This window comes from Coregonus lavaretus (assembly GCF_964263955.1).
Source record: "Coregonus lavaretus genome assembly, chromosome: 19".
Lineage (NCBI taxonomy): Eukaryota > Metazoa > Chordata > Actinopteri > Salmoniformes > Salmonidae > Coregonus > Coregonus lavaretus.
The window spans coordinates 35,739,623-35,751,290 of NC_140006.1; the positions used below are offsets into that span (position 1 = coordinate 35,739,623).

Below are 11,668 nucleotides of genomic sequence, written 5' to 3' on the forward strand. Positions count from 1 at the left end.
TCAAATTTGGCATTCACTTCCGCCATTTTCCTTATCGCCTGCAAACGTTGCCCTCTTTCGCGCCACACGACACGGGACACTGCGCGATGAGAATACTTGTCGGCAAACATTTCATTTGAAGTCAATCAACATGGTTGGGAATTTATTTTAGACTAATTGGATAGTTATGTTAGATGATCATGGTATGCACAAGTGAGGTCAGATGATCGAAATCCAGGGTAAAAAAAACAAAAACGCCTGAGTTTCAGAGAAGAAAAAAATCCTTGTCAAGTGCATGACTTTCAGCCCACGCTGTCTTGACCAGTTACACAGCGCAAACCGGAGCCCCAAAAAACATTGACCTCATGTTGCATTCAGCCTCTGCTTTTCTTGCCATTGGAGGCATTGTATGAACAGGGAGCATTAAATTGATCTGCCGGGGAAAAACTAAATTACTATTGTGTAAAACTTCTGGATCAGTTAAAAATGTGTAAATAAATGTAAGGTGCCTTGCAGCACACCAATTACAACTAGGTTGATTAAAAAAATCAAGGTACTCAAATGTTTCTTACCCGCTCAGACTGTTAGAGGTACTGGAACCCAGAGACAATAGAATTCCAAAAGTGTTGGAACTCATCATGTTGCTCCTTGGCACCATAGTAATGTGCAGGAGAAAGATAGTTCTGGAGGTATCCACTCTAGTAGGCCATATAAGGGTGGCCTTGGGTGGAGGAGAGGGGGCAGGATTTGAACATGGATCTGAGCAAAGGACAGACTTTCTGCTGGTTCTGGATGTACTGGATGTAAAGTTGAAAGGCATCCTGGTCATACGGGGTATAGGAACTGGGCTGGCCAGTGGATGATGTAGTGCAGGCAGCCGTCGTGGGAGAGGTTTGAGCAGTGGACTGAGGCAGGGTTGTTGAAGGGGTGGTACTGGTAGAGGTAGGATTGGGCTGGGTAGAGGCAGTTGTCGTTGTGGGGGCAGCAGTAGTCGTTGAGGCAGGTGTCGTAGTAGGGGCAGTAGAGACAGGGTATCTTTTGTCTGGCAGCAAACATTTACTACAGGCTGTGGTGCGTCCACTTCCATATCTTTACTAGCATCACTTGTTTTCTCAATTATTTTAAGGAGATTCGATTGACCGCTCTCACTTTTGCCACCTCAATCTCCTTCACCCTTGCATGGCAGTCCAGGAACTCAGGATCATGATCCCCACCACAATTGCAACACCGTCGTGCTTCTACACACCGTTCTTCAATATACTCTGTCCGTCTGCACACACTTGAAACATGGCCAAATCCTTTACAATTCTTACACTGCAATGGTTTGTGGACGAAAGCTCTTACAGCATATCTTACATAACCAAGCTTCACATGCGTAGGTATTTGCTCTTTATCAAAAAACAACAGGACCGACAGACTTTCTTATTTTTCTCCATTCACCCAGCGGGTCAGACACCAGGCAGCAACCACACCAGGCAGCAACCACACCAGGCAGCAACCACACCAGGCAGCAACCACACACACGAACTGAACGCACCCCTGGGGTTTCATGGTCGTTGCGTCGGCAGTGGGAGGGGTAGTCTCAGTGGTTGTGGTGGACTCTGTAGTTGACATAGTGTAGTCATTCTCTGGACAATTGAATTCTGCTGGGACAATCACCTGTTTTCTTAATGAATTGCCTTGGCACTGCTGGCACGCGTGGATAACGCGTTGTCTAAATCACGTGCAATTACACAGACATTAATTAGGGTGTGGGTTGTGGCTAGATGGTATACAGCTATGTTTTTTTTTTTAACTGCACGTTCAAGTCATGTCAGGGAGAATTTTTGCATTTTAGCTAACCCCAACCCTTTTCCTAACCTTAACCTAATTCTCCTAACCTGCTACGTTAATTCACCTAACATGCTACGTAAATTATCCTAACCTGCTACGAAAAGTAAATTCTACCCGTAGAGTTTTATACCAGGGGTAGGCAACCCTGGTCCTGGAGCGCCACAGGCACTTCATGTTTTTGATTTAACCGACCTGGAAGACCAGGTGTGTTGAATTTAGGAAATCACTGAACTGATTAATTAGCTCAGTTGGTCAGGCGTGGTGCCAAGTTGGAACAAAATCCTGTACCTGCGGCACTCCAGGAACAGGGTTGCCTACCACTGCTGTATACCATCTAGTCAAAGCTGTGCGACAGTCAACCGGATATTTGGACAAAGAGTAGGACACTGAAATTGGTAAGCCTACTATGTAAACAATTTAAATGAAGCTAAATGCAGGAAGGATACTTTTCCCACAAATCAATCAATCAAATGTATTTATAAAGCCCTTTTTACATCAGCAGATGTCACAAAGTGCTATACAGAAACCCAGCCTAAAACCCCAAACAGCAAGCAATGCAGATGTAGAAGCACGGTGACTAGGAAAAACTCCCTAGAAAGACAGGAACCAGGGAAGAAACCCAGAGAGGAACCAGGCTCTGAGGGGTGGCCAGTCCTCTTCTGGCTGTGCCGGGTGGAGATTATAAGAGTACATGGCCATTAAGGCCAGATTGTTCTTCAAGATGTTCAAACGTTCATAGATGACCAGCAGGGTCAAATAATAATCACAGTGGTTGTAGAGGGTGCAACAGGTCAGTACCTCAGGAGTAAATGTCAGTTGGCTTTTCATAGCCGAGCATTCAGAGGTCGAGACAGAAAGAGTGGAAAACAGCAGGTCCGGGACAAGGTAGCACGTCCGGTGAACAGGTCAGGGTTCCATAGCCGCAGGCAGAAGAGTTGAAACTGCAGCAGCAGCACGACCAGGTGGACTGGGGACAGCAAGGAGTCATCAGGCCAGGTAGTCCTGAGGCATGGTCCCAGGGCTCAGGTTCTCCGGGAGGGAGGGAGGGAGAGAGAGAGAATTAGAGGGAGCATACTTAAATTCACACAGGACACCAGATAAGACAGGAGAATTACACCAGATATAACAGACTGACCCTAGCCCCCCGGCACATAGACTATTGCAGCATAGATACTGGAGGCTGAGACAGGGGTGGGTCGGGGGACACTGTGGCCCTGTCCGACGATACCCCCGGACAGGGCCAACCAGGCAAAATAATGTTAGTTTGTGAAGGTGTTATACAGGCCGAATAAATCACAATTCAATCGAGTACAGGTTTAACAAAATGAATAACAGAGACAGAATGCAATATGGAATTGTATTAAATAATTTGGGGTATGGCCTCGTCAGATGCTAATGACAGTTAGCGTTTTGCTGTGCAGCTGGCATAGAAACCCCCCGCTAGGGGGAAAGGAGTTTCAATGACGGGCCTTAAGGGTAATATAGCTGGGGGTGGTGGAGAGGTGGATGGTTGTCACAGCAAGTGAGAGAACATGGGTAAGTTGACATATAAATACATCCCAAGGTTTACACCCATTGGTTGAGAGAGAGGAAAGTGATAATTGCTAAAAAGGAGCCCATAGGTAACAGCAAGCGTGCGCACATGGCTAACAGGAAGAGGAAAAGAACGAGATACTATGCTGATGATACGTTTGTATTCATTCCCACTATGCCCGTATAATAGGAAAGAGTGAATTATGTTATGCTGCTTGATGAAGTTAAAGGAGCATTCAGACCAGCCTTCCTGATTTAACTTTCATAAACTACATTACAACAATAATACACCTAGCTTTTATCCACCCACCTGCTAGGACTGAGCATGCTATTGCTGTCTCTTATTTTGGAATGTGTAATGTTAGGCAACCTGGTTAGATATTAGGTCCAGAAAGCCCTGCGCAACCATTTCATCTCCACGGTTACTGACAACATCAGCAAGTTGAGCTACATGCTGTCTGACCAGGCACAACACTGCAGTGATTGTATGAATTTGGTTAGGCATATGCATGACCGTGTGTGTAAATGTCTACCTCTGTGACTGTCTGTCTTTTTCTGAAAAGTAAGTAATGGAGGCGGAAGTTGCAGGTGTCCAAAATCAAGGCTGGCGTATGGACGGTGATGGTGATGTCACTACTCTGCCCAATGAGGGAGAGGAGCAAGTGCGAGACACAGCGACAGGTGGAACAGTTTTTGATATCCTTCCATGTATAGTTCTGGGCTTAGTTTGAACTTTGATTAATTGAGTGGGTGAGATTATTGGAGGATGCATGAGATCAATGTCACTAATTGAAACCAAAGTCGCAAGAAGACCACTCAGATTATTTATTAATTTTTTTAAGAAATGGCAACAGATTTACATGTGAACGCTGTGTATGAACGATGTCTCATGTCATACTGAATTGGTTATGTTGTCTATTTGTCTATTTTTCAGATGATGAGTCTTCTAGGTTAGAGCAGGAACTCAATGAAGTTATTCTGCTCATGGATAACCATGTAAGAGAAATGTACAATCTAAGACAGGTCTTGTTTTGTTCTCCTTCTCTCCCTGACTACTTATTTTCTCTCCCTATGTGTTTTCTCTATAGGGGCTACAAGATGAATATGTACAGTCTTTAGATTGTCCACCACCTCCCACTTCTGGTTTTCTGGGAGTTCTTAGATATAAGAGGGAGTCCCAGGACCAAGCCCCAAACCCAAGGAATGTCCTCCCAGAGGTACAACACTTTACCCATCTGTCCACTACCACACCCTAATCTCCCTCATCTCTTCATAGTCCAGTTTATTAGTTCCATGTGTCAGCCAGGGACTAATGATCGGAATATGAAAAGTCACAAAGGATCGCCCTTCAAACCCAGCTCTTCTATCTAGGAAGATCTCTTCCACTCGGCAGGTAGCTTAGTGGGTAAGAGCGTTGTGCCAGTAACCGAAAGGTCGCTGGTTCTAATCCCCGAGCCGACTAGGTGAAAAATCTGTCGATGTGCCCTTAAGCAAGGCACTTAACCCTAATTGCTCCTGTAAGTCGCTCTGGATAAGAGCGTCTGCTAAATGACGTAAATGTAAAAATTCAACTGGCATTGTGATGTTATGAATATAATGTGCAACCCATATACTGTATGTCATAGAAATTGTGAATAGCACACCTGAGCCATTTTTGGATACAGTGTATAACTCTGTATTATTGTAAGTGATCCGTTGTGTGATCATCTTTTATCACTCCCCCCTGTTGTCCTGCCCCAGCCTCTCAGGGACTCTCCAGTGATGTGTGAGTACTGTGGAGAGAAAGCAAGGCCTCCACTTGGTCCAGCATTTGCAGAGGACCCTGAGGTAAGGCTGGATGTCATGGATGGTAAAATGAAACGCCCTGCAACAAGCATCACCTGAATAGGTGATGGGGAATATTAGAACAGAGGAAGTGTGGAACAAAGCAGGACACATGATGTTTATGATATGCCCCTCCCCACACTCCATATGCATGCACACACACCCTACCTTACTCAATTTCTCTCTTTAATGACCTATCTCACGCACATGCCCTCGCACACACACAGCTCTTCTGCTGTGCCCAGTACCAGCAGCTCTGTGAGATGCTGGCCAATGAGAGGTGGCTTGCACTGCAGAGACCTGATCGGGAGGATGATGCAACACTCCCACCTGACAATCAGCCAACCAGAGAGGAGGAGGAGCTGCAGGCCCAGGCCAGGGACAGAGAGGAGCGCAGGTATGAGGGGTCATGGATTAAAGGTCAACATAAGGGACAAATGTGCATCTGATTCTCTGTCTAGGAAACTGGTGACCCTAAGGCAGCTTGCTGCCTATATATTATTGGATCATTGGTTATCCTTACTAATGGATAATCTGCATCTGCTATTATTTTCTTAGTGTCTGACTCTCTATTGTTCTCCATGCTTTGGGATTGGGAAGAATAGTCTGCAATCCCATAAGCATAATCAGGTGTGCTTGATTGAGCTTGCCTTGTGTGCCGGATGGTGGAGTTTGAATTTAGGACTAACAAAATGGTTCCAAAAGTGTGAAGCCCATCTCTCCTGAGTCCTGCACACAGAATGACTGAAATCCAGCACATCACTAGCAAACTCCGCCTCTTCCTCCTCAGAAAGCAGGAGCAAGAGCGAGAGAGACTCTACCAGGACACACAGTCAACCCTCCGATCTGCAGATACCTGTGAGTACGCAACAGTTTAGAAACACACATTTAAATATGAGTCTGTTTTCTGTGGAAATGATCAATTAATCGCTTTAAGTTCATTCAGGATGTTCATTTTTATATATATTTTTTAAAAGCCATATATTTCCATTAACTTTGAACTGATGGAGTTGAAATGTCATTGACCTCTGTCTGCTCTGCTGTCCTGTTTCATAGACACACCCCTCTCTAGGACCATCAGCTACCAGCTGTCCACCTGTACAGCCAAAGAGGCACAGTGGACTGTTACACAACATCCTGGGATTGAGGAGGACCTGGAAAAAGAAAATGGAGACCCCCTTTATGACCATGAGTCATTTGAGTTTGGCATTTCTCCACATCAGGTACAAATTACTTTTAACCTTTATTGCATTTACTTTGAACATAACAACATGATGGATGAGGTAGCAAGACAAGTGCAGAGATACTAGTGTACAGCTTTGCATGATGCATGTGCCATCATGTGGTCACCAGTAGCGGTGCGTGGGTAAAATCACTGAGGAAGCCAAGCCAGTAAAAAAGCCATATTACAACCTAAATTATGATGTGATAATTGTGTTTGCTCTATAACCCTTTCGTTCATACGCCACCGCGATATACAATAAGGCCGTGACAACAAAAAGACAACAGTCACACAGCGGCGTAATAAATTAAACTACACATAAGTTTGTTTAATCACAAAACCGTAGAGCAACATCTGTCTGGTGAAGTCCACAAAGCAAATTATGCATACAAACAGTTATATGACCTGCAGCATGGTCAAACAAGTTACTGTTTTCGACAGTTTACTAAACAACTGCTGCTTTAGAACCACAGAGTTACCGCAAGTCAGCAAAAAGACACTGCCTCCACTATTCCAGCACCATTTCAATTTAAACATTTAAAGACCATCAAATCAACAAGGCTATATATGCTTAGTTTAATATACACACAAAAGAAAAACGTAAAGATACCAAAAACAGTTTTGTCCAATCAATGTTGCTAAATATCATGCGGCTGTCCATGGTACTGATTTCTGTGTGTGCGCGCTCACGCAAGTAAAACAAAACATGCCATCCTCCTCTCTTTCATGTTGTCAAAACGGTCTATGGCTCTGTCATACGGTACACTTTTAGTTTTTGTTGTCATAAGCTACCTAGCTAAAATGCTTGCTAGCCTAACTTCCTTGCATGGGCAACAATGAGCCACTAAGTTAGCTAGCTAGTTAATGTGAGCCTACTAGGCTATATATTGAGCTTCAATCGTCTCAGGTCAGTGGCACAACATATGAATTTATTGTTAGATCAGAATCACAGTCATAATCATTGGCTTGTACAGAGAATTACGTCAAAACCACAAGTCCAAATCCCCATCTCCATCCATGGCTTAGGAAAGGCCATCAACACAAGCAGACCAGAAACTGACAAGTTTTTCTGAAAATCACGTTTTGCAATGGAAGTAATTTGATTGGTCTGAAGCCAAATCCAAACTGACCTCCCTTGGGGGCCGTTTTGTTGCACCAGGACAGCCCACAGTTGAGCTCAGCTCAACGCTGATTGGCTAGTTCTTTTATAGTTTTTTATCAAGGAAGGCCAAACGCTAGTTGGCATCAATCAATCAAATGCTACGGCGGCAACATGTTATACTCTTTAGGTCCAGACAGCATCAGATACATGGGCTACACATACTAAGACAGAGGGGCGCTGTTTCCCTCGCTCAGATGATTTCTCTAGTGAGATTCAGCCACTTGCAAATTGATGGAAAATTATGAAAACACAGAGAGAGACGAAAGATCAATTATTATTATTATTTTTTTTTTTATTGGTCAAATATTTTTGGGAAGCCTGGCTTCCCTTGGCCCATGAACACACGCCACTGGTGGTAACACCTGAAAATACTTATGAATACAGGTTATCTTAACTGATAAATGCGTTTTGTATATGGATTCCATTGGCAGGATGGGGCACGATTTCTGGAGAAGTATTATGCCTGTGGGAGCAAGTTTCTCACAGTCTTCCCAGATGGTTCTGCCCAGGTTTTGTATCCTTTCACAACATAAGTAAACTCATTGTTGGAGATTTTAACTCTACGATCATGTAATAATCGGCAATGCATATTTTGTTGTGGGTATCGTCCATCCTTATCATCATGCCACACAGCTATCCCTCTGGCTTCTTGGCCCTGGTCATAATCTCTGATGGAAGAGGAAGGGTATGCATTGTACACAATGACCACTCCCTTGGGCAGCCAATCAGGGCACTGTTCCAATCTGATGGCAGGGCCACATGTTACCACGGCAACGGTAATGTCTGGTAAGACGGGGCCACTCTTTGTGATTGGTTATTGGTAATAAAAAAGGTGTACTTATTCAGGAAAATGTCCTGGCCGTAACGTCACTATGTCTGTATCCCAGGCTGAGCTTGGACGCATCAGGAGGTCAGTGTCTGAATGATGCGGGGGCCAGGATCAGAAGGTGGAGTTGGAGAGGCCAAAGCCAGACGCCCACCCCCCTGCGGCCGGTCTTCCTGTCTTTAAACCGCAGCCTGGGGGTGAGGGTCCTGGGACAGGAACACGTGTTTGTCTCTTTCCTGGCTGGTGGCCAACAGGCCAAGTTCAGTGTGGGGGCCTGTGTCCAGGTAAGCATACGCCAACTCACACTGACAAATGTACTCATTCATATACACCTGTCCACACCAACACATGTCCTCTTAGATGTATTTGGGGGACTTTGAGCGGTTCTGGATCGGTTCTGACTGACATTTTGGTGTACAAAGTGCTCTGTGAACGTTGTAGGGTCCCATGTCTTATAGTGCAAGAAAGCCCCATCTCTCTGCTCTCCTCTCCCACCGGGACTGACTTGAAATGTCAGGTTTCAGACCCAACATTTGCATAGGCCGTGATGTGTCACATTTTCTGGCCTATCCAGACAAAGGAACGATTTCCTGTTTCTGTGAAACTCACAGCTGCACTTGCAATAGAGCATATGAAACTGGAGAATCTAGTGGATGCAACAATACTAGTTTTATCTCGCTGTGATATTCTCAGACGGATTTAGCTCTCAACATTAAAATATAGTTTAAAAAGATTATTTAGTAAGATCACTTTCTCTTAATCACAGAAGGAGGAAATCACTGAGTCCTTGAAGCTGAAGTTGTAACGAGTCAACACACATTTCAATGGGGTCTCTGCCTCACTCAGTGGACGTTTAGGAGAAAATGATCTGTTGGCAGTTATAGCAAAGAAAGAACAATGAGCCAGATGTTTCACTTGATGTATAAATCTGAAGCATCCAGTTGGCATTTCCACTCAACACCAAAGACGGAGCGTGATGGATTTTGTCCAACATTCTGCTAATTTTATCATTGATGAAACATTTGATCTTAATACAGTTTTCTGTTCCTAAAACTATAATATATTAAGAACAGAGTGCACTAAGCTTTGTAGACTTTACCCTTTGCCAAAGTTTCTAAAAAATTGCGTTGTTTAGGAGTGGAAGGGCGAATTTAGTTATTGCACATGCACACTTCAGAGTAGGCGTTCTCTAATGGAAATATGCAAATACATGCTAGAATACGCTTGGCTCTGCCCACCTCCATGCTTGTTCTGTCCACTATGATTAATTTGCTCCCATTGCGGTCTATCTTGGGTTAGTTATAAAAAATCTTTGGTTATATGAAATAGTGGTAATATTGTACTGTCACTAGGTACGACCATATTTATTTTACAGTTATATGAAATCTTATAATAAGTAATTTATAATTTGATTGTTACTATATTTAAAAGCATTTCAGTCATTTCAAGCGCTATTGCCCCACTTTTGTTGAATAGGAAAAAAATATATATGATTTTTCATAATATTTGTACTATGTACTTGAGCTTGTGTCCTCAAAAGTGAGTACATCTCAGCAATTTATAACAATTTTTACCAGAAATGTTGAGTGTCTATTTAAGTGGAAATCAACATTTTGCCCTATCATTCAACTAGAAATCTTTATAAAATCATTTTTTAAAATTATTATTCTTATTCTTAACAGCCAGTGTCTCGGAGGATCATTCAGGCTCCAGGTCCATCCATATCCAAGGAGGAGTTGATTCTGTTGGCTGGACGGATAAGGGTCCATCAGGTCATTAGGTATCTCCACCACTGCCTGCGCTCCCCCTCCAACCCAAGGCCTCTGAGGGCTGTACTAGCCCCCCGCCTCGTCTTTCTGGCCAAGAGGTTACTGGACTTGAGTTTCTCCCATCGGCTTGAGGAGAGTGAGAAGGCCTTTGTCCACAGGTGTCTCCAGGATTGCCTGTGATCTCTGTACCTGTCATCGTACCAGGCAGGCATCTGACAAAAAATCGCACATCATTATAAAATCACAAAACATCATTATGTGGAAACATTGAAGATTTCAGCTTATTATGACACCACACAGATTTGACCATAGAGATCCTATTAAATTAATTCCTAATTATAAAGATTTGACTTACATCACAGCCTACAGTGCCTTTAGAAAGTATTCACACCCCTTGACTTTTTCCACATTTTGTTGTGTTACAAGGTAGGATTAAAATGGATTTAATTGTCATTTTTTGTCAATGATCTACACAAAATACTCTGTCAAAGTGGAAGAAAAATTCTAACATTTGTCAAAATAAAAAATAAATAACAATTGTCCCAGTTATTGCCTAGATTGCAGGTCATTTTCATTTCATCCGGCGACGAGATGTTGGTAAAAAATATAAAACACTCACATATCTTGATTAGATAAGTATTCAACCCCCGGAGTCAATACAGGTTAGAATCACCTTTGGCAGCGATTACAGCTGTGAGTCTTTCTGGGTAAGTCCCTAAGATCTTTGCTCGCCTGGATTGTACAATATTTGCACATTAATCATTTTTAAATTCTTCAACCTCTGTAAAGTTGGTTGTTGATCATTGCTATACAGCCATTTTCAAGTCTTGCCATAGATTCTCAAGCTGATTTAAAGCCAAAACTGTAACTAGGCCACTCAGGAACATTCAATGTCGTCTTGGTAAGCAACTCCAGTGTATATTTGGCCTTGTGTTTTAGGTTATTGTCCTGCTGAAAGGTGAATTAGTCTCCCAGTGTCTGTTGGGAAGCAGACTGAACCAGGTTTTCTTCTAGGATTCTGCCTGTGCTTAGCTCTATTCCGTTTCTTTTTATCCTAAACAACTCCCAAGTCCTTGCTGATGACAAGCATACTCATAACATGATGCAGCCACCACCATGCTTGAAAATATGAAGAGCGGTACTTAGTGATGTTGTGTTGGATTTGCCCCAAATATAATGCTTTGTATTCAGGACATAAAGTTCATTTCTTAGCCATTTTTGTTTTTGCAGTTTTACTTTAATGCCTTAATGCAAACAGGATGAACATTTATATTCTGTACAGGCTTCCTTCTTTTCACTCTGTCGTTTAGGTTAGTATTGTGGAATATCTTTAATGTTGTTGATCCAGCCCCACTTTTCTTGTATCACAGCCATTCAACTCTGTAACTGTTTTAAAGTCACCATTGGCATCCTGAAATCCCTGAGCGGTTTCCTTCCTTTCCGACAACTGAGTTAGGAAGGACGCCTGTATTTTTGTAGTGACTGGGTGTATTGATACACCAACCAAAGTGTAATGAATA

General features: G+C 43.1%; 1 pseudogene across 1 annotated transcript; it reads left to right on the forward strand.

Moving 5' to 3' along the window:
• Nucleotides 1-3,796: 3,796 nt before the first annotated feature.
• LOC311146730 lies at nt 3,797-10,328 on the forward strand (annotated as a pseudogene). The gene is made up of 11 exons: nt 3,797-4,026; nt 4,280-4,341; nt 4,434-4,562; nt 5,086-5,172; nt 5,397-5,566; nt 5,960-6,027; nt 6,226-6,392; nt 7,985-8,067; nt 8,187-8,339; nt 8,441-8,663; nt 10,062-10,328. The product of its transcript is annotated as an uncharacterized misc_RNA (transcript).
• Nucleotides 10,329-11,668: the final 1,340 nt, after the last annotated feature.